Raw genomic sequence first — 18913 nt, forward strand, 5'->3', positions numbered from 1 at the left:
TCATAGGGGTAACTGCCTGTTAATATTCCTTTTAATATATTATCATTGATGAAGAGAAAAAATTAATATATATTTGTAACAATTTAGAAAGTGTTGTAATATTTTTCCTCACTCTTACTGTTTCTTTTGCTAGGAATGGGGGGGAGCAAACAGGTAGTATACAGGGGAAAGGTGTGCTTAGCATAACCTAATCATCTGTTCACCATTTTTGTTCATTTTTTTTCATTCAGTTATCGGAGACATTCATAGAGTATAAGTTGTCAAATGTAAAAGCAAGTATCTAAAATAGTTACTGTCCTGTGGAGATGTTAATGTCTATCTATGAAGACCAGAGAATAAGGCTGCAAAACTAGCCATGATAATACAACATTTTGCAGGTAATTTCTCCATAATGCTCAAACTGATCTCAGAACTTCAGTGTCAAAGCTCACTGGTTATCTTGGACATTATACGTACTTGTTCCAGTCTTACACTTTTCTTTATGCTGCTACTTTTCCTTGGCTGCTCTTGAACAAAGAATAGTGAGAAAAATGCACCTTTGTGTGACCCAGGTTAGTAATTCTTATGTTCTTATATACTCTAAAAATGATGCAGAAGTTCCACATGGCAGAATCCCATGGGTACTATATGAGAAAATAGGGCTAAATGGAAAAAGGCAGATTATACAAACCTACAAATACCCATAGGATAGATGTTTAGTCCAGGTTTACCTAGTATATGCTTTTCAAAACCCACACAAATACCATACTACAGGATGATTCCTAGCTTCTATAGTAATTGTAAACTCTTATGTAAACAAAAGCTATTATATGTTGCAGGAATAGTAAGCAAGCATCACCAATATCCCAGAATATTGCTATAAGTCAAATAGTTAAAAGTGCAGAAGTAGATAAAAAAATCTGAATATGTTTTTGACAATTTGAATTTCAATTAAACATATTTTCATACAGCTCAGTAAGCAACCCTGGAGTTAATTTATTTACAATTAAGTCTTTAATGTTACAAACGCTGAATCTGTCACAGCAAATAATTTGATGATAGTAAGGTTGACCTACTCTGTTTAATCCTTGCTAATTACTGTTCTTTAGATATCTGCTATGGCAACTGTGTCTGATGCAAATTTTGTTTTTCTTCTGTTTACTTTATTGTGACGACAAAATTCCTGTTCTTATTTCCCTGTTTCTCTACTGCATTGCAGCAGTCTCAGCTTGATAATACATTCAAAGATCACAGTTATGCCTTTGATTTCTACCCTTATTCATGGACCATCTCCCTGTACTGGCTGATCACTTCTTTGTGTCTTATCCTTCATTTTTTAATAAGGTCTATTCCTTTCAGTAAGCATCAAAGATAAACAGCTGATAAGAATAAGTGGATGCTACTTGAAATATTTTTTACATGAGGTTTAAATGGATGTAGTCTCTAAAAATGTCTGGTTTCTCTATTTCTAAGTTAGCTAAGGTAGATTTCTACATTAATAAAAGTGACATCATCACTGTATGGGAAGCATTGAAGAAAACAGCGTACCACATCACACAGACCTGGAATCACTTGCTGCTTTAGGATATTTTAGTCAAAATGTATTTTACCTAAATGCATTTGGACATTAGAAAGCTGGACTGTAGCTCATACTGTTAGAAGAGATGTTCTGTACTAAACTGTAAGGACTCTGAGAAAGACCCAAGGCTTATAGCTGTGCCTAGCAAGTAGAGTGGACCAATAGAACAGGATCTATAAGAGGACAGAGCTGATGCTGAGGTTATGGCATCCACACTATATATCTTTAATTTTTTTTTTGTTTGTTTTGTTTTTGGTTTTTTTTTTCCCCGCCTTCAAACTAGTTCTAATCTTGTCCCCAGGGCGGTGTCCATTTCTGCCTGAGAGGCATTGGGTGTGCTCCTAGAATTGCTTCCAGTTGCTTCCAAATGTTTCCATCTTCCAGTCTGGTTTCACCCAAAGGGAATACCAGTTAGGCAATCCATGGCCACACCATGATGCAAATGAAAGTGTAGTCAATGGGGGAAAAACAGGAGATTGACTTCAGAGGTACACTCCTGATCTGAATTAACAAACTAATGTGGAAAAAAAGAAAGATGAGTATGTACTTACAAAGGATTAATGAGTAGGAGAGAGGAAGTGTGCACCGTATTAGTAAGTGCAATACTGGAATACTGTATTTAGTTCTGGTGCATACATGTTTAAAAGGATATTTGTAAAACAGTGGATACCAAGAAAATGGATCAATGAAAGCAAATAAGCTCTTATCAGAGCTTAATCTGGTAAAGCTATTAAAGAAAACAATTACAATTAACCTAATTACAGGTATAAGTAACTTCACAGAGAAAAATGCTGGCTATTAACTAATATGTTGCTTTAGTGAAGAGAAGATAATCCTACAGCTAAGGCCTAGACAGGAGTTGAATACAAATGAAATTGAATTATAAATAGAGCAACACATCCATAACAATGATTAAGCATTAAAAGAAATTGTATATGGTAATGGTGAATTTGGCATCTTTTAATACCTTCCAAATAAGATGCTATGCTTTCCTGGCAGACATAATTTTGTCAGATGTGAGTTACTGGTCTCATTGTGGGACAAAATGAATTAAGTGACATAATGTGATGTACACAGGATCAAATTAGGTGATATGATAGTCCACTTTCTGAAGACTCTGTATATTTTAGAACTCTTTATTGAATAGGATTTATTCATTATGTTTCCTCAAGTAATGTTACCATCATAGCCTTATGTGTGATCTGAATATGAAATTGTTTATGTTTTCCATTGTTCTGGTCTGTGAGTTTAAAGATGCCAAACCCTTGGATACTTCTCATGCTGTTATGCTTATTATTACATACCTTGTCTGCTAAGCAAGCTGCAGCTGTGTGTAACAAGATGAAAGTATTTGTACTAGTCTTATCCACAACTTTTTCAAAGAATATGGAGACAAAAATTGCCCATGGTAGTAGAACAAGATTTGTCCCTTATCCTTTTTAGAGAAGTACAGTTCTGATAGCAACTGCATGTACCATTAGTATGTATCTTATTGTCATAAGTGGAGCTGATCAGTTCTCTATCTTTATTTCAGTTATCCTTATGATATTCCTTTTAAGCAAGATTTCTGTTTAAAATCACTGTTGCCTAAATACATGCTGGGCACTGGCCTTTTGACAGTCCAGGTTGGGATCATGCTGAATTTTTCCAAGTCTTCCATCTTACACCTCAGAGTTTTCTTTCACTGAAAATCATGGTACACAGCAGCTGAGGAAGCAGGAGCTGGTGAGCTCTTGAGTCTTGCTTTATGATGAAGCTGCGATACACTCTGGCGTATATTTTCCTAGGATCTCAAAAAGTATTTCAAGCCTGAAATATGGGTGTAATCAGAAAAACGGAGGCCACCATCCTCTGTCCATTAATTTTGCAACTCTGCAAAATTAATCCAGATCAGTCTTGAGCACAAAACTACATTCTTAATAAATTGGTAGAGTTCAGACCACTGTGATGTTTTTATGCCTGCTTTGTATTAGCTGCAAAAAGCAGAGGATACCTAGTTCTGGCATCGAAGTTAAGTTTCTCAGTCGCTGTTTTTTTTGAACAGATTTGAGTGAGTAGACACAGATTTTAAGAATCAGGACTTTCTGTCATGTGACTTAATGTTTCTTTTTCCATCTTGTGTTAGGAACATTAAAAAGGGATTTATTGTACAGTCACATTGGAGATTGCAATTGAGATTCAGTGAAGGATTTCTATAATGAGAATGTTTTTAAGTGGAAGTTGGTTACCTGCATCCATAATGTTAATTCTGACAATTTCAGCTAAGTTTGGAATTGCCTAGATGTCTTAAAGGCCTTATATATTTGTTGTTTGATTGATGTTTACTTTTTCATTTACCATTTGCTTACAGGTGTTTCTTTCACCTCTCCATAATTGCCCTAATCTTGAAGTAGCTCAATGCTTGGTTGCCTTCCCTAGATGATGCATACTATCAGCCCAAATAGTCAGAGAAAACTATTAAATTGTGTCTTCATTCTGAAACACATTATAGAATTTTAGTAAAATATATATTTTGATTCAGTATATATTTGGTATTCCATTCCCTATTGGACTCTGCAGTTTTCCAGCATTCTTTCCAAGTTTCTTATTATGATTTTGTGGAATCCTGTTGTTTACCATTCAATTTTTTTTCTTCCTGCATAATATTAGGTTGAGACCAGTGAAACTTAAATATTCTTGCTCTACTATTTATCTAGAGGCACTAGAATAAATCAAACATTTTAAAATGAGACCAGCCCCTATTAAGTATATGGAGAAATGGGTAGTTAAGATATTCACTTTGAAGTAAGGGAGAACCAGGTTTTGAATTTGTTAGCATTTTAATAGAGTTTTGAAACCATGGGTATTCAAAGAGTCAGGAAAACATCTTTGTTGATCAAGTGAATAGATAATACCCTTTAAAGCTTCCTTTCCCTCAGGATAGTAAAAGGACAAACCTCGTTATCTCCTGTATTTTTTTACACTAATTCAGTGTGTTTTTCCTTAAAATAAAAGGCATTCACATTTTAAAATGAAACCCAGGAATAGCTTCACACACCAGATAACATGCATTTGCTATTAAACAGAGCTTTACTTTAAATGTGCTGTACTAAGTAAAGTACTATCATTATCTGATACAGTTCTGTGCAACACAGGAATACTATGCTTTTAATGAAAGAGAAACTCCTCACAAGCATTAGTAAGAAATATCTTTCAAGATTTAAACAAGAGGACTAAAGTGAAAACAAAACAGCTCAAACAGTTTATTTGCATTTAAAGATTTCCACAAGGACAATGAGAGAACTTAGTTTAGGATTAAAAAAAAAAAAAAGCAACAAAACAAAACCAGATTTACTTGAAAACCATTTGTTGTATATACACTGTAGAAAAGTGACTCCTAAACTCTTTTTATTATGATTCTTGTTACAAAGAGCTGAATTTCTGTCAGGGTCCTGATGCCACATCATTGCCATGAACTTACTTGATGTTGTAAATCCTAGTTCAGTAGCAGCTCATCTTAAAGCATAAGACAGGTTTGAGATGGTCAAAAGGTAAGGATTTTGTAGAAATATTCAGTTATGTTCTAAGAGGATTCAAAAGGGGTGCTTGTCAATAAAGATTCTGTGAGCGCTTCAACAGTTAATTGCAATTTCCTTTGTATGATGCCAGGAAATATTTGGACCAAGAGAATAAAAATGACTCTTAAAAATTAATAATTAGGAAATTAAATAAGTTTCCTAAATAAAAGGTATATTTGGTGCTTTACCACTTATTTCATGTTTGATAATTCATTAGGAAATGAAATAAGACATGTAATTTGGTGCTTTAGTGCTTATTTCCTCTTTACAAATACTCCTCACGAGACTCATATGTTTACTTTTCTATTGTTCGAATCAGACAGATGAAAAACAGGAAAAAAACAATAAATATCCAAATTTGTCCATATTTCGGTAGCCTGATACCAAATGAATTACAAGTATCTATGCAGTGTTTGAGAGAAAAGAATTAATTCTTAGGGAATTCCACTGTTCCTACAATAGCACAGCTAAAGCAACCTTTGCCTCCAGCTGTGGTGGCGTTTTGGTGTTGTCATATTAATTTATATTAACCCTCTCTGTTGGAAAGTAATAAATATTATATGGTTCCCTTTTCACAAGCCTGGCCTTATTTGCTAATGTGTATTTATTTTTTGATTTGTATTTTGCTCCAGCATTACACCACTTAGGGGGAACTTTCCTGGAAGACTCCACCACCTGCATCCCCCAAATCCTGTAATTCTGTGGATTTTCTAGGCTGAACCAAAATAGGATCAAAAGAACCCAGTTATCTGAGTCAACAGAAAAAGAAAAGGATAGATTTTGGCTTTGATTTTGTTTGCTGTGTCTTATTATACTACTAGGTGCTTCATTCTGCTTAGGACTTGAAGCTTATATTCATCCCTTGAGGTAGCATCTGAAGCTTCCCCCCCCCCCCCCATTTTGATAATCAGTGTGTACAGCAAGAGATTTCAGTGTTTAAAATGCATGTGGTGATGAAGCAATGCCTTCCTTGTCTACAAAAACTCATTTGTTAGAGAAATCACTGAAGGTACTAGAGACACAAGTTCTCTTCTCTGCTTGAGATGTTTCAGAATCATATCAGCTGTAAGAGTGTCTTAAATGTCAGGGTAATAACAGAGAAAGTGAGCGGCAGCACATGGGTGCGGAAGGCGCTCACCACTGCACTGCACATGGATGCTCCTAGCTCCTTTCTCCTTTCGCTTCTCCCAGTGTCTCTTGATTCGACAGACAGAATTGAGACTTGGTCTCCACCTTGGAACAGCTGACAGCCTTGTACTCTGGGCGCTTAACAGAGCTACAACACCGTCTCCTATACAAATATTTGCTTTAATATTTTTTTCCATTTTTACATAAATGCAATTAGGGTAGTATACTTAGAAAAGTAGAGTAATGGAAGAGGTGCCTGGCAGAAGTGACCATTGCAATAATAGTTTCCTTTCATGTAAGCTGAACGTAGAGCATTTTGTTACAATTTCTTCAAATTATACTTTAGGCAGTATTGGACCTGATTCTGTAGTATTCAGAGTTGCTGAGACTGCTTTTCTTTGTCTGAATCAGCAAGTTTTTTAAAAATTGCTATAACGAATTATTTTATTCAGAATCTAGCAATTATCTATTTTAAAGGATGACTCCTGCTTTCTGTGCAGTATTGTCCTCTTTGTTTAAAGTGTCTTTTTTAGGAAACTGAAATAGGGACCAGAGCCAGGAAGACTCTTAAACATAATCAATGTATCTGTCTGTAGTTTCATCTGTGCTTATGCTCCCTAGCTACGATGGGTGCTAATTTGTTTGTTGGGGAATTAAATGCTATAGCTTGATCCTTGTCAAGAGTTGCCTTATTCTACATCTATCAACAGCTTTCCATTGATTTTGATTCCCTTATGACTGAAAACAACTACCTATTTGTTGGGTCTGAATTGATTAATCTGTTCTCACCTACAGGTCTCCAGATAATTTTCTAGGGAGAAGTTAACAGAAGAAAAGAGATAAATGAGTTTCTACATTACATTTCCCATCAATTTGTTTTAATATTATAGCATAACTTTAAAATATTGACCGTCATTACTCACCAGATAGTACAGCTCCCTTACTCAGGAAACAGTCTGCTAACATTTCTCAAAGAGTGTTTAACTTCCACTTACTTCTTTGAGGGTATTTCTCTGAAGTTATGAGCTATATAATTTTATTGCTATTCAACTCTTTTGTTACGTTTTCTCTTTATTCGTCTGAGACAGCATGTGTGCAGTGAACCTTCAGGAATTCCTCCACCCATTGTACAGCTGTCTCTGAGAAATGCTGGAATTTAAGAAGCATCCCTTGAGGTTCATTCCAGCACATAAATTAAATTAAAAAAAAACAACAAAAACCAAGACCTTTTTGTCCCTAATCAAGTATTGCAGCCATGAATATTGCTACAGAAGGTACATGTTAGATAGGGCTAGATAGTCTTTGGGTCCTAGTTTAACAGGAAGTATTTGATACCTGATTCCAGAAATGTCTCATTTGAACATAGAAAATTAAGCACTTCAGTGCAGTGCAAACCAGCCAATTGCAAATGCTGAAGAAAAAAGTGTGTGTGAAATCTTGCCACTCTCTCAGATAAAGCAGCCCAAATCTCTTTGCAACACCTGATCTTATATAAGACTAAATTTTGAAAAATACTTAGAAATTTAAAAGAACATATCTGAGAATATACCTATTTAATGGAGAAAGTGAAATTTTCTAAGGGCTTGCAAACATTTCTCTTTGAACCAATTTTTTTGAGTATTTTGATCAGAGATCTAAGGGGAAAACTCATCAGGCATTTTAGAGGAAATTAAAGAAATTAATTTGGCTTTCAAGGCTCCTAATGATTAGGTAGTATAATGTGAAGTCTAAACACTTTTCATGGTCTATTTAGTTTTTTGGGAATCGGGTTAAACGTTGATTTGATTGTGGTCAAGAAGCTCTACACAGTCAGGCAGTCTTTATATAAGCTAATATAAAGTCTTTGATATCCAATGGCTGGAAACATACTAGAAAATCTAAAAGGAAAATGTGTTAGAAGGGCAGGGCTGGCTGTTGGAATACCAGGGCCGGGGCTGAACATTTATCTCATGGAGGTGAAATTACCATTTCTATGTACTACACAGAAGAGTAAACGAGAAACAAAAAAGGTCACCCATGTCCAGTCCATTGAGAAACCTCCCAAGACCATCCTTCCTTCTGAGAAGTGGCACTGAGAACATTCTGGGCAGGTGCATGTGGGGAGACAGCAGACACCGGACAGCCAAGAAGCGTCTATGTCAGCTTAGGAACCTGCTTAAAGTAGACTTAAGTCTTTTTTAAGCTGTGCATTAATTCCTTAGCCTATTTGTTCAGTCCAAAACAAAGTTTATGTTTCACGCCCTCCTTGGCTGAGTCAAAAGCGGACAGTATGTGCTTTATGTAAACCCTCAAACCATGTCTGTATGTGGTCTAGACTAAGAGGTCCTTGCTTGCCCATGGGTACTGTACTGTGCAAGCAGTGTGCTATGGGCAGCATCACTCTTATCACTTCATGTCAGCAGCCAGCAGACTTGTCTTGTGTTTGTTAAAGGGCTTAGCAGGCAGCACAGTATCCCTTGAGCCATGCACTGAAGATTGGTGTCATAGACAGGTTCTGTAAATTTCTGTGCAAGAGTGGCTGAGTGATTGTCCTTCACTGCAAGTCAGACTGGGTGATCAAAGTGGTCCTTTCTGCCCTGGGGTGTGTCCAGTCTGTTAGCTGTCTTTAAAAAGAAAAATGTCAGACATTTATTTCCGATCAGATTTCCAACAAGAAAAATAAAGCAGTTTGCTGACATTTTAGAACACTTGCAAACAGGTAATATGTTATAAAAATTGATGAGGCAATGAAGGATTCCATATATTAACCAGTTCAGAAAAATGGTCAAGGATTAAAAATTGGAGAAGAGAACCAGAGTTAAGGAACTCCCACTAAAAGAATTGGCAAATGGAAGACAGTAAAGAATGATAAAGTGTTTTGTTTTAATCCTTTAAGAGCATATTGAATTATCCATTAAAAAAACAACAACAACAAAAGCAAAAGCAAACTGAAACCAAAAGCAATGCAGAGACCCCAGAAAATACCCCTGGAATTTGTTCTGTGTTTATACACAATATATCATCCCACCTTGTCAGATTCACAATGGGAAGTGGGGGAAGGACAGTGGGAAGGAAGTTAGGTGCCAGCCTGGCCCAAAGGAACTGCCCCTGCTACTTTCATGCTTTAGTCATGTCACGGGGAACATTTATGGCACTTTGCATGTTCCTCCCTTTGCCATTTATTCAACCACATTGCAACTGAGTTGAGCATGCGGTTGTCATCCAGGACTGGGAAACTGCATACAGACAGAATAGAATAGAATAGAATAGAATAGAATAGAATAGAATAGAATAGAATAGAATAGAATAGAATAGAATAGAATAGAATAGAATAGTTCAGTTGGAAGGGACATACAACAGTCATCAAGTCCTAACTACTTCAGGGCTGTCCAAAAGTTAAAGATAATGAGTAGTAAGCCTTAGTGGGAGCTAAATCCCTGCCTTTTTGGTTTTTGGGTGTTTTGGGTATCCTTGATGCTTCCAAGAACCAAAGATGTCTGCCAGTCAGCTTGAAAATTGCCCAGGAAGGGGCAATTCTAGAAACTTTTGAGATCTACTAAAATTTGCTTCACTGGTGAGGATGACTCTTTCTCCCCTAGCCGTCCTTTTTCCTGGTTTAGAATCAGACTATTCCCATGCCAGTATATCACCAGATGTTAGTTAAACAAAAACATCGCTTACCTAGAAAATCAACACCATAACTGCTAGCAAAATTCTCTATTAGTCCTGTGGTGACAGGCTCAGGCAGAGGCTTTTTCTGTCAAGGCAAAAATATACTGTGTCAGGAAAGATAACCTGCAATAATATAGCTTTCAAAATAAATAGGATCCTGTCCTTATGGAAGTCAGTGCAAATGGTAGTGATTTCAGTGGATCAGGTTTTCATTCCTTCTCCTTCTGCTTCTCACTTTGTAGGAGAACTAATATGAAATGGTAAATCCATAACCATGTGCCAGACAAATAAGTACTGTCAGAGGAAAAAAGCAAGTCTTTAAAGAGTTAGCTAACTTTGAAGACTTCACATTCATTGACCACATAGTGATCTGTCATCTGCGTGGTTTTTAAACATACATTTTACACAGCATTAAAATTGTGCTAGTAGGGCGTACTTAAATGTGTGCAAGTTTTTCTGCAACTCTTCAGCCATTGTTTTCCTTCCAATATGTTTCTTTTGCCAGCAATGAGCTTTCTCACAGTATATTTATTTTCAAGAATGTCTATCTCTATATATAGTAATATTTGCATCCATTGCTGGCAATGAATATGGTAAATTGCTATTGCAATTCTGGAGTGTGTCTACTATGAGATAGAATGATTCAGTAATATAATAGCAGAATGGCAATTTAAAATCCATTCTTGTTTCTCAGTTTATTTTCACCAACATAAAAAAGTAACCTGCCCTCAAGATAAAGTAATATGGAAAGAACCGTAATAGATTTTTTTCAACATACAAAATTAAGAAAAATTAGTTCTAAAAAGGACTGGTTTAATGGCAATTAATTACTTTGAAAGGCAACACCTAGGAGAAGTCAAAAATGTTCTGATATGTGTAAAGATGAGACTTTCAAAGTTGCAAACATCTTCAGTGATCAAAAACAGATTATTGCTGGAAAAATCTGTTCCTGTTTTGACTTTGACAGGATCAGACAGGTGAATTTAGCTGAGATTTGCTTTCTCAGAAATCACAAGGCTCCCTTAGGGCTATTAAATACTGAGGTACTTTTCAAGGGAAAAATGGTGGGAAGAGATGTTCAAAATTATTGATTAAAGGTGGTGGTTAATTCAGACAGTGAGTAAGTAGAAAAATGACTCAGCACTGCTTTTAAAAGAGAGTAAATTATTCCTGGTATAGATTAAAAATAAAATGGTAAATTAAAAAGAAACCTCATTTAAAAGGGAGTAGAGGAGAAAGCTTGTAAAGATAGAACTGATATGGTCAGTTTATTCAATTTTGTATATGAAGCATCAAGATAAAAGGCGCTTTGGAATGCCCTTGGCTTAAGGTGCTCTTTTCGGCATGCCACAGTAGAAGTGAAATATCTTCCATTCCCCAGCACAGCTTTCTTGCTTGTCTTTAACTTGTCAAGTTTGGATGCAAAATCAAAATACAAGTCCTGCAAATTTATGAAACTAGATTTATAAAACAGCAAATAAATGAACTGTTCGCTCATTGTCTGACATGAATCAGTGACACAACAGAGCTCATGAGATGCTGGGATCAGTGGTTGACACCTCCCAGCTGCGTGCCATGTCCCAGCTCTTTGGGGTAGATTTATCTTCACATGTTCAGGTGTAACATTTCCTTCTCTTTGAATGTGTGTGAGTATGAGGTTGAGAGTGTGGTACCACAGATGAGTTTTCAAATCAGCAAAGTGATTCAGGTTTTGAAACCCTCCCATTAAAAAGAGAACGTGTTCAGCACAGTCCCACAAACAGGCACACGCTTATGACTGAGAGCAGTAAGCAGCCCCACTGGCACAGGAGCCCGGGTTCCCACCTAGAGCAAATACATTTCTTCCAACTTAGCACAAGTTTTTCCAGTCTAAATCTTGATCAAATGTCAGCTAAGTGCCATGGCCTCATCTGTACCAGCTATCAATAATGTTTCATTATTTAAAATACTTAAACAGCGTTGGGTCCCTCTCAGGAATGATGACTCTCCTGACTTGGGAGCATAGGGATGCTGGCTGAGGAGGCTCGGATATTATGAGTATGGTTATTTTTAGATCAAGATGGACTTTACAAATTTACTTTTGCTAAGTCATTATCAGAGTTTTGCTTCCCAAGGGACAGATTAATGAGATTTTTCTTTTTCAAAATAAAATTAAAAATTATACTATAACTAGTTAGTGCACTTAGATCTATACAAATATATGTATTTGTGCTATGAAAGCTGATTTGAAACAGCAGTGCAGTCAAGATAAAGAGAACCTATCCTGAGAAGTATCTTAGCTCTTCATGAACTTGCCATTCACTGTCACATGTGTTTTTCTTTCCATTGTTAAGGCTGCATTTATCTGTATTTTGTTTCTGACTCTTCTCCAGTTTTCTCAGGTAATTAATCATGAATAATGAAGAAACATTTGGAAGACACCAAAGCAACTGCCTAGAGAACAACTAAGCCATTTTACAGGGTCTCACTTGCTGCAGTGGGGGCAAGAGCCACTCCATACCACCTGAGCTGCTCTCCAGGATTGCTTCCTGGCATGGATGAAGGTAGCAGTAGAGGCATGCTACGCAGTACCATAGTACATTAGTACCAAGACTGTAGCTAGCAGCCTACATAATTTTTCTCCATCTGAGTGCCTGCATCCGTCCTGCAACCCTAAATCCACTTGGAACACTCCAGGTAAGTGTTCCTGTGCCTTAATCCCCTACACCGTAATCCCTCCCTTAGCAGAACAGCTGGGCACCTGATGACAGCTTTCACTCTGCAAGCACTGCTGCATATATGCTCCGCAATGCGTTAGCCATTGGCAAAAGTCAAGGGGTAATACAAATACTGCTCCTGCTTTTGCCTCAGCTGAGTCAGAGGGAATGGGAACAACTGACTTCTGGTATCAGAGGGAGAGCAGGCGTGAGCAGAGCTCTGCAGGTGAGACAGTGCAGTACCTGCCTGGGATGTGAGAGGCTCTGGGATGTTCAATGTGGGAGCCATGAAGTGTCCAGAGAGCAGGTCTCCCCTTCTACCAGCTCCATTCATGCTAATTTGTGCACTCTTTTACACATGTCCCTTGGCTTCCCTCTGCCACAACTCTCAGAGGAGGAACATGTTCAACTGGCGTCATGTAAGGTCACTTGTAGTGTAGGGTAGTGGGTCTTCAATGACTCACATTTTGTGCACAGCATGACCTCATTTTCTCCTGTTTTACAGGAAATTGATCTCTGTCAGAAAACAGTTATACTGAGGAAGAATGGGGCAAACAAGTCCACTTAAAAACTTCCTTACCTGCTGTAACACCTGGACCATGCAACACGTGCTCCCGTGTCATCTTACATTGCCACATGGCCCATCACCCTCCCTTGGCTACAACAGAAGGCACAGGCACAAGCATCACTAGTGGACAAGTTTTTTGTGCTTGAAGGATTACTTAGATATTAAATTCAGGTAACTGCCTGAGGCTGTGAAACACATTCATACGTACCTGAGGCTGCAGAAATCGCCTTTGGTCACAAGAAAGCTTGGATTTAATCTGTACTCCTTTGCTTTGGTGTTTACTATGTTTAAGGACTTAGTGTGTCACCTGTCATGACACACTAGATTAGATAAGCAGAAGTTTCCAGGCAAGATATTACTATTGTGTGAAGTGAGAGTAGGGTCGCTACCTGCATGGCTGCTTCTCCTGAGAAATTCATGCTGTTTGGGACCAGCTCTGTTCCAGGTCTGGTGTACAAGTATATACAAATTACATTACTGCCAGAACAGATACATCGTCTGCACTACTGTTCTTTCCTCTGCTGAGTTAGCAACACCGCAGGCTGACCACAGTAATAAAGGTATTTCAAAATTAATTTCCTCTCACGTGACAAAGGCCACATTCCTCAGTAAGCACAAAATGCATCTCCCTATGAAGTTTTAACACAAGGAACCTGTATATGCAAGTGAGATAAATGCATGAGGATTTTGAGCCATATTCCTGAAAGTGCTCAGGCACACAGCTCTGATGTACTTGCTTCATTTCCCTTGCAGTCCATTCTTTCCTCGTTCCTTAACTTCAGAGAAAATTATGTCAGCACTAAAGCCCAGTAACAGATACTTCAACCATCAAAATGTTATTCTGTAAAAAATGTGTAATAACTGAAAGTGAAGAATTCAGATCCGGAGACCTCCTGACCCGTAACTGCAGTGTGTGAATATGGTACTTATCAACGCCTGGAGCAGCGGGACAGAAGTCCCCAAAAGGGGCTGTGGCGTGCCAAGCCTGACATTCTTCCATTAGGCAGGTTTAGAGATGTTAATTCACTCCGGCCTCTTGGGTTTAGGGAGGATCATCTGCTGCAAGTCTTGGTTGTCTCTATGCCAGTGCAGTTTGAGATGGCTTAGGAATACAATGTGTGTAAAGAAGGTGGATAGTCCATCAGCAGTCATATGTCTGTGGTTATGTATGTATCAGACTGACTTACTGGAAGGTGTGCGTGTGTGTGTGCGTACATGGGAGACAGAGACATCTCCACAGTACCTTAGGTGAGTGTGGTTTTGGATGCAAGACCCTGCCCCTACCCTGCTCCTGACCAAGGGCTCCTGCTGGGGAAATACTCTTCCTTTACATCACCCAGGCTGAAAGCAGTAAGCAGAGAGCAGCAGGGCAGAGGAAGGGCTCCAGGGAGCCTGTCTGAAGTGGGAAAGCAGAGACCTGTATGGGAGCAGGGGCAGGAGTGACTCCCCTTGGTCTGTGGTGCTGCTTCAGAGCTGCTCTTCACAGCTAGTGTCCCCAGGGGTGTCAGCAATGCTGAGCTGCCCCAGGCTTCAGCACAGCCACTTCAGATGGGTGCTTGGGTGGAGACAGAGCAGGGTGGGAGATTGGGTTATGCAGTGGTGGGCCACTTCCTGAGGTGCCTCTGGGGACAACTCCGTACACTAAAGCTAAGTGAGGGTGGGCTATTTCCTCTGGTAGGTGGGCACAACTTTTCAGTCACCTCTGAATGCAGCTGCAACTGCAAAGGGCACATGGCACAGCAGAAGCTCTCTATGGCCACAGGACACAAAGAACACTTAACTTCATTTGGCTCCCAAGAAAGTCCACCCCTAATTAAATCTCCTGGACCCTGTTAGTGATAAGACCAGGTGCTGGATTTGTTCATGTTATTAATGAGTATGGCTTAGAGGAATCTGGCTAAATTACTCTATAAGTGGGTTTGAATCAAAATCAGCAGAAGCTGTTTAGAAACGTGGGATGAAATTATGTCTGGGTGTCATGAGAGCACAGGAAAAAGACATTATTCTGTGCCAGAGTGTGCCAGCACTGCAGATAGCCATGACTAGATGTGCCTGAGGAATATGCTACCAGACGCTGGCCCTAAATACCTACTGCCTTTTGAAAAAGAAATCTTTAAAATAATTACTTTCATTTTCTTTTTCGTTATTCAAGCAGATTGGATTCAAGATGTTTTCATGATATACAAAAAGCCTAATTAGCATGCAAAATATATCTTGCAGTTACTTACTCTTTAAATTTACTGGGTTTGCTCTGAGAATATGTTTTAGTAATTATGCTGTGGATGCCAAATGGTAGGAAGAAAACTAATTTCTAAGATAATTGACATATATCTCATTTTGACTAATCTAGCTTTCTGTGTGTTGATGAGAAATAACAGTTTTTTCTTTTACTCTTTTTCTTTCAGTAATGGGATTGCTCTTCTTTGCTTATGCATGCTTTGCTTGCTTCTCTACAGTGTAACCTCTCTATCAGGCCAAACAAGATAATAAGACTAATTTGAGACAAGAGCCATCTACTTTGTGGATCCTGGAGTCAAATTTGTATTAGGAAATTGTTATGTTTTAAGGTGCACCAAAATGAAATGGTATTAGATTTATAATTAGTTTTGAAGTAGTCTGGGAAAAGTTATTTTGACAATGTTTCGTTAAAGCCAGTACATTAATTCTCAAAGGGTAAGTTAGGAAAAATTACCTGCACTGTACCTAGAAGCAGACTGATGATCAGAAGTGATTTTTAATTTGATTGTCTAAAATGTGGCGATCAAAATAAATGTTTAATTTTGGGAGGGAGTTTGACAACCACATGGATGCAGAAACAGTCTGCAGATCTTCCAACAGATTGTAATTAGTGATTTCATTAATGACAAAGGATAAATACTTGTTAATGAGGTGGAGGCACATGTTAATGAGGTGGAGGCACAAGGCACAAGTCATGGTTAAACACAATTATTTTAGGTTGCACATACTTTTAAAAGACATTCGACTTAAGAGATTGATAAAAGTTCATGAGAGACACTAGCTATGGCATAGGTACAAAAACACATGAATGCACAGGGGCCTAAGCATTTCTATAAATATGTTACATCAGAGCAAAAGATAAGGAGAGGAAAAACCAAAACCAGTACTACTCCTAATCTCTACTGTGGAGTAGGAAACATGCATATATTTCAGTAGTAAATGGTGAATTATTTGAACAGAATCACAGGATGGTAGGGGTTACCAGTTCTGAACCATGACTAAATTATCTCAGATCTCTTTCTGATATGAAGAACTCTATATTATAGTAATGATTTCAATGGTAATATGTATAAATCAGTTGGGTTTGGGAGAATGGTTGTGAAGGTCTTGTTTGCCCAAAGACCCTCTCTGCCTTCAAGACAGAGGTTTATTGCCCTGTCCAAGTGATAGATGTAAATTACATAAATACTCAGGGTAATGGTGTGGACCGATTTACCAAGTGGGAATGTTCACATATAAAGAGAAGATAATATCCTATGTTTTAACGTGTTTGGTCCATCTCTTTTTGAGATAAACCCTGAAATAGTGCAGATTCTGGGCATCCTCATCTGAATGCCAGAAGTGCACCCCCTCATTTCTACCCCATAAAAAGTTCTTCATTAATTTGCAAAGTGTATGTGTGTAGAACATTGACTAAACTGAGTGGAGAGCATGCTTTTGAAGGTATATCCATTGCAGCTTTGTAGAATAGAAGACTGGAAAAATTATGCTGGAAAATTCTCAGAGTCTAATAATATTTATGATCATTGCACTCCCTTACCTCCTCCTCAAGTGCATGAAGATGCAGCTTTTATTTTCATTGTCTTGTGTCACTTATCTATACAGCAAGCTCACAAGAAGGTCAGTTCTTCCCATGTTTACTTTGTGATTCAGCCCGGTGGGAGACACCAATGACACCTGTGAGTACCCCAGCTCAGGAATTATGAGCCAGCTGCTCTAACTGCAACAGATTTCCATGAAAGCCTGAGCAGAGTCCGCATGGCTGTAATCACTAACTACATCCCAACTGCACCTATGGTTTCATGTCCTTGCCTTCTTGCCTAAATCGCCCATGCAATAATTAATCCAAGAGAAGTGATTCAGACCAAAAATATACCCTGCAGAAAACATAAACAAATGAAAAAAGTAACTTCTTTTCATCCAGAGCTGCTCCCTGGAGCAGTCTGTTGCAGAGAGGCACACTAGTGCCTGATGAAGGGGAGGGTCAGGTGTGTGCGAGAGGAAGATTTGGGCAGGACAGGTTTAGCTTTTCATTAGCAGTCATGGGACTGCATGCTGAGCTCTGCATGGAAGAGAGACAGATTAACTCGAGCTCAGCATCAGGTTGATGTGGCTTCACTGTTCTGAGACCTGACATACAATCAGCGATTAACACTGCACGGGACCATGCAGACACAAGAGTGTTTGGTGTTCCCTCAGGTGTTTCTGTATTGAGCTGTGCTGGTGTGTGTAGGCATGACATTTCACAAAGAGCAATGCTGTTAGGGTGCAGCTCAGTAACCTCCAGCATGCACACTTAAAATCACATCCAGCCAGAGTTTGACCCGTATGTGATAGGCTGGCCTGGGGAGAGACTATGCAAAGGCAGTACCTTAACAGGTTCCAGCTCATGCAAAGGTTCAGCATCACTTCTGATTAAAGGCTGCTGAGCTCTGAACTTGGAGACAAGAGCTGCAGCTTCTCGCATGGTCCAGATCAGCTGAATTGCAGCGCCATGTCTCTTTGAGAGACAAGTTTTTCGACCCTCCATTGCATTTCTGTTGTCACGCTTAGTCTCAATACATTGTGAGAAAACTCTCCTGAAAAGTGTAGGGTTTAACAAGAATCATTTCAAAACAAAGAACTCAGAAAATGATCAGTCTCTTAATGGTGTTACACCAATTCTTTCACTGATAAAAACTGTACTGGGATCAAAATGCACATTCATATAACCACAGGGTGCCTAATTACAGCCATTAGGAATAGGGTTTCTCTACTAGCTTCTTGTTTCATTCCTGGTAATTTGCCTACAAGTATGTTTTACTGTCTGTAGATTTGGCTAAACATAATCAAGCCCAAATTAATGGAATGACTCAAGTTATAATCTGACGATTCAGATACATCAATGATGGGAGTTCAGGAGAGGTTTTCAATAAATAAGTAGCAAAACAGAAAAAAAAAACCTATCTGAAAATGTGAAGTGAAAACTCTAGGTTTTAATGTTCATTTTAATTTATTACGTATTCAGACTCTATCTTGGCCTTGGCTTTCTCTTTTCTAAAAGGCATAAATGTAGTGAATTAACGAGTTTTTTGTATTGTGCACTTGAGCTTCACTGCAATTATATCCAGCAATTCTGTACAGAATCTACAGGCATGAAAAATGTTACTGTTGGACAGTCATACACTAGATTATTGTTATGCCACACTTTAACTAGCTTAATCAAAAAGAATTAAACAGTGTATTTCGACTACTGCACAAAGCTATTCCGTAGTCTAAGTGAAGTCAAATATACTGGGGAAAAAAGTATGAGACTGAGTCTGCATTTTCCCTGGAGATAAAGTTCCAGACATACAGTGTAGTAACCCCATGACTTTAATACTCTGCTTGATATAAGATGCTGTCCTTCAGCAAAGTCAGTTTACAGCGATGTGAATTATCAGAAATCACAATAACAATAATTAATCTGGATTAATACCACAATTTGGGCAGTTTGCAGGATTTCACTAGGTTTTGGTTTTTTGGTTTTGTTTTCATA

General features: G+C 38.3%; 1 long non-coding RNA gene across 1 annotated transcript in view; it reads left to right on the forward strand.

Annotated features, from left to right (window-relative positions):
- Positions 1–15975, forward strand: part of LOC135310157 (uncharacterized) — a 41185-nt gene extending 25210 nt beyond the window's left edge. Inside the window, exons 2-3 of the long non-coding RNA XR_010370379.1 lie at positions 12267–12570; positions 13096–15975. This is a non-coding gene — a long non-coding RNA (uncharacterized LOC135310157). The remainder of the gene's footprint in view (positions 1–12266; positions 12571–13095) is intronic.
- Positions 15976–18913: the final 2938 nt, after the last annotated feature.

Source organism: Phalacrocorax carbo, chromosome 1, assembly GCF_963921805.1.
Source record: "Phalacrocorax carbo chromosome 1, bPhaCar2.1, whole genome shotgun sequence".
Taxonomy (NCBI): domain Eukaryota; kingdom Metazoa; phylum Chordata; class Aves; order Suliformes; family Phalacrocoracidae; genus Phalacrocorax; species Phalacrocorax carbo.